Raw genomic sequence first — 5,054 nt, forward strand, 5'->3', positions numbered from 1 at the left:
GGTTCATGTGATCACACTGGGCCTCGCCTCCTCTTTAGGTTTTGAGGCACACACAGCCCCATCAGCCTGCAGCAGTTTAACTGACAACTGCCCCTTTCCAGCTGACAGTTCTATCCCCCTGCCTTCCAGTCCACAGCTCCCTGAGTTCTATGACCTCTGTGGCCCCACTGTGACCTGTATTCCCACTTTTGTTCTTGGCAATCCCCAACAATCTACTTGCTGCCAAATCCAGGGCCAATCTTGCCAGCTCTCCTAACCTGTGGCACCTGGCACCACCTGTCACCCCTCCCAAGACTGAGGCTGTGCTCTCAACTGAGGCTCCCCTGGGTAAGGACCCACCTCCTAGGTCACTTGTGTTATTGGCAGGATTCAGTTTCTACTGATGCCTCTGTCCCTTTCTGTTTTTCAGGCACTCCCTCTGCTTTTTCACATGTGGACCCTGCACAGGGTAGCCCAAAACACCACAGCTTCTTTCCCAGAGTGAGGGAGGAGGGAGAGAGAGACAGTAAAAGAAAAAGGTAGAGATAGATAGAAAGATAGATAGGTATCGACACATACACACATAGAGAAAGAACAAAAGAGAGAACTAGCAGGACAGACGTCACGGATGGTTTCTTTATATATCTTGGAAGTGAATTATCATCTCTTTGTTCCTATTCTATTGATTAGAAGAGAGTCACTAATTCCTCACAAGGATGTGTAATCCAGGAGACAGAGATCCTTGGAAGCCATTTACAGGCTACCTACCACATAAAGTAAGATAAGGCACTTATTCTGATTTATATATTATGGGTAGCCATTGAAGCATTTTAAGCCAGAGGATGATGATATCTGATTTTCATTGAATTTCAAGGCCATGATGGATTGGACTGGAAAATGAAGCTAAGAAGGAGAGTTACTTTCCCAAGATCATGTCAACAGAAATCAAACCTGTTTTGGGTTGAACCTCCTGCTGCCTCCCATCCCTTCTTGTAATTCTTCCATCTCTAATTTCATGTATTCTGTATTGTAGCACCATTCACACATTTTATAGAGACTACTGCATATGCTTCTGCTAAACTCCCTAGAAAGTACGTGCTAGAATGATCCTTATGGTTCAGGTGGGGAGACTGGGAAGACCCAAGAGGCAAAATAATTTTTCCAGGGTCACAGAACTGCCAGGAGAAGGAGTAAAGTCCAAACTGAGCTCCAACACTGGTATCTTGAGTTTCTCAGGCCTTCCCGTTGATAGGGATGGCTGTGGTGGTGTACACGTAGATTTAAATAGAGGGCATGGGAGAGGAGAGTCAGCAGCCAGAGGGGCCTTAGGTCAGGTTTTAACTAAGGTGGGGGCACAGGTAGAGACCCAGCAAGTGAGTCCTTGAGATAAAAAAAAACTCGGAACCCTGTAACCAGTTACCAACATTGTAGAGACAGCCCCTCCTCAGCTCACTTGATCAGAGATGCTCGAGAGAACAAGATGTTTTCTGGTTTGCCTACTTCCCAGGACTCTCACCTCAGTAAAACCTGAAGTGAGAACCTTTTCCATGCTGCAGATGTTGGCTAATCCCTCATTGCAGAATAATCTGGCCATTCAGCAGGAGACACCCAAAGGAAACACAGGGTGGCACAGGACAGGGCAATGAAGACCAGGTGATGGTTCTGACCCTGTCTGGGCACCTCCCAGCAGTTCTCCCTCCCAGCACATGTGTGTGACCTGGAGGAGTATCAGGTGCTCAGGTCCTGGGCAGGAGCAGGTTCTTGGTGGGATGGGACCCTGGTGGGCCCATATGTTCACACCCAGATCATGGCTGGCAGGGCGGGGAGTGCTGGGATGGTGATCATCTGCCCAGATGTCAACCAACAGCTGTCATCTCCTTTGTTCACGGGCTGGAAGACAGGGTTCTGTTTCTCATCTGGGGACCTGATGCCTCCAGGCCTGGCTCCTGGGCACTGTCTTTGCAGGGCTCCACCTGGGAAATTGGTGAGAAGCTGGACGAGACTCATCCACACCATGTCATCATACAAGGAGCAGGCACACCACACTGTCCCCAAGGACCAGTGTAGGCCAGAGGTGAGAGTGGCTGCACAGCAGTCTCTACACCCAGGGTCCAGAGGCAGTAAAGGAGGGCTCCAGGACCCCAGCCTGGCAGCTCCCCAGGGTCCCTCTCAGGGTTTTTCTGATTATTGGTACAGGGCCCCACTCCCAGAAGTATCTGAGCTGAAGCCATTCTTCCATTCCCACTGCCCAGCCCCTCTCTTGGTCATATGAGACACTGTTCCTATATTTGTACTAACACAGAAAAGAGGCTTTTGTAATGTTTTCACTTCATTTTGAACCATGAGTGCCTCTGCATTTTGTGATGTTTTGGTCACTTTTATTACTTGTGTATTACTCTGTTTGACTGTTGTTACACAACTTCTCCAATGTTACTAATGTCATACTTAGCAGGACTGTTTTTACCAAATAAGAATGAGGGGATGATACTAATTATACCTGTCTCTGTGACTTGCCATCCTGAGGAACATGTCACTGTGACCTCTTGAGACCAAGTGACTGGGCTGTGGAATGCTCAGGAAGGGATGTGTGTTAGCAGATATCCAGCCTCTCCCAGCCGAGGGACCTTGATGTGATTCCTTCCTGTTGTATTTCAGCAGTGCTGCTGGGAAGATCATATGTCTCTTAATATTCTAATGCTCTTCACACACTCAGTACAGATCCCCAGGAGTGGGGTTGCTGGGTTGAAGTATGTGCATTCTTAATATTTTAATATCTAGAGCCAGATAACTTTGAAAAAGGGCCATCTCAGTTAAGTTGCCCACAGCAGTCTATGATGGTGGAGGCTTCCCTACATCCCACCGGCCATGAGTGTTATCTTTTTTTTTTTAACTTTTGTCAAACTGGTGTCAGAACAGAAAAAGAAATCACATGTCCTTCCTTTGTCCCAACATCAGTATAAAAATGCGTTGGCTTTGAATTCAGCTAAGACTAGCATGGTGAAGATCAAAGCAGACAGGGTGGAGAAGTTGATAGGACAACTGGTACCTGCCTTCCAGTGTGGGAATTTCTCTTTCATTACCAACTTCCTATGCAACTACAGAGATCTGGCCACCACTCAACAGGTCCTGGACCTTCTCTTCACAAAGTGAGCACCTCCGCCCAGCACAGCCACTATACCACCACATACCAGCAGTGTGTCACGGGAGGTTCACCTCACCCCTCTGAGCCTCAGGGGGCTCCTCTGAAAAGTGGGATGGAGAGAGGACAAACATCATATGGTTAATATGAGGATTAAATGGGAAAAGCCATGGAAAGCCTTGCCGGGGGCCTGGTCTGGGTTAAGGGCTGCTGGGGTGCTGTGGCTCATATATGCATTGTTTCCTCTCCCTGTGAAGAAGTACTTTGACCCACCCCTGTCTGACTTGGTGGCCATGGTCAAACATATTTTCCCATATCTAAAGGGCCCCAGTCCTATGGCTAGCTAGAACAGGGGTCCAGGGGGCTGGTAGATGTGACTCAGGCCCTCTCAGTCACCTGGGAAGGTGCTGGTTGGGGCTTATTCATTCAACAACTATATACTGAGTTCTGCTATTTGCAGGCCCATCTCCAGGCATTTAGCATAACTGAACGAACAAATGAGACACAAAGTCCTGCCTGCTGGGCTACCACTCTAGTTGAGGAGTGAAGATAGTGAAAGCACCCACCCTGAGCGGGTAGTGTGCACAGTGTGTTAGAAGCAATGCCACCTGGTTTCCTCTAGATATGGATGCATCCTCCCATATACTAAAGAGGACGGTGGACCCCTGAACCAACTGAAAAAGTGAGTAGACTTTGGGACAAGTAGGAGGGTCTCCTGTCTCCGCAGAACAGTCAAGATCAGTGTGTACTGGGGGATGGTGGCTCAGGAGGGGCCGGGCTGCTGGGGAGGGTCAGGCCCTGGGGCCCAGCCCTGGCAGGGGGCTGTGGTGGGGAGTATGGAAGGACTGGCCTGGCCTCTGACTCTGTTTCCTGCCTGACTGCCCCCAGTGCCATCTCCTTCATCCTGAGCACCTGGCTGCATGAATTCTCAGAGGATTTCTGTCAGCCCCCAGACTTCTTGGCCCTCCAGGTTGTGGTGGCCTACCTCCAGCTCAATCTGCCGGGGTCAGAGCTAGAGCAGTTTTCCCAGTGTCTCCTTACCCAGCACGAGCAGGCAGAGGCCATTCAGGCAGAGGGTGAGCAGGAGGGGGGTGGGTGCCCCTGGGCAGGTGATGGGGAGACTGGGGAGCAGGACATAGGGAAGAAGCTCAGAAGCTGGTGGTGGCCTGGAGCAAAGAAAGAGTAACTTAGACCACACTTCTAGGGGACTGCAGTCTGGGAGGGGTTCCTGGGATGGGGTGTCTAGGCTTGGGCTTCTCAAAGGCAGTGGGATACTTTGACTCTTTGAAAGGTAGAGGGATGGCAGTCATGTGGGTGAACTTTTCTCCTCTTGCAGCTCCAGCACCAGTCCCAGAGCCAGGCCTACAACCAGACCTTGAGCTTGACTTCCTGGATGTACCACCTCTGCCACCAGCTCCAGCTCCAGATGCAGCTTCTGGGTTGGCAGCAGCTCAAATTTCAGAGGCATTTTTAGAGTCACCTGTAGTGTTCACTCCAGCAGCTGCTCAAGACCTAGAAAGTCAAGGAGTCTCATCCTATCCCAAACCAAGCTCTTCCTCAGGAGAGGAGAGACTTTTCCAGTGATTGAGGAGGGCCCCAGCACTGACCTATTGATGCTTAATCTCAGGTCCTTGCAAGTACCAGGGGCCACTGTTTCATGGGATTTAGGAGAGAAGACACAGGAACTGGAGAGGGAGGATTTGGGGGAAAAGGGGGGGTGATTAATTTCTGCATGAAAGGCAAAAGAAATACTAACCATTTGGGTAGAGAAGCTTTTTTTTTTTTTTTTTGTAAATAGCAAGTTCTTGACAGGAGTATTACATTAAATTTGTTTCTATGATACCCTGGAGTTGCAGTTTTGTTCTTCATTTTCTGTTTTGAGCTGCAGGGTGCCTAAGTATTACCTCCTGAGAGCCTCAATGTTGCTCAAATGTGG

The 5,054-nt window shown here is 49.4% G+C and overlaps 1 long non-coding RNA gene across 1 annotated transcript; it reads left to right on the forward strand.

The window, feature by feature from the left end:
• The first annotated feature begins 3,077 nt into the window (after positions 1-3,077).
• LOC131276046 (uncharacterized) lies at positions 3,078-4,710 on the forward strand. Its single transcript, XR_009183526.1, has 4 exons — positions 3,078-3,125; positions 3,741-3,800; positions 4,007-4,194; positions 4,455-4,710. It is a non-coding gene; the product is annotated as an uncharacterized lncRNA (long non-coding RNA).
• The last annotated feature ends 344 nt before the right edge of the window (positions 4,711-5,054 follow it).

Source organism: Dasypus novemcinctus, chromosome 26, assembly GCF_030445035.2.
Source record: "Dasypus novemcinctus isolate mDasNov1 chromosome 26, mDasNov1.1.hap2, whole genome shotgun sequence".
Classification (NCBI taxonomy): Eukaryota; Metazoa; Chordata; class Mammalia; order Cingulata; family Dasypodidae; genus Dasypus; species Dasypus novemcinctus.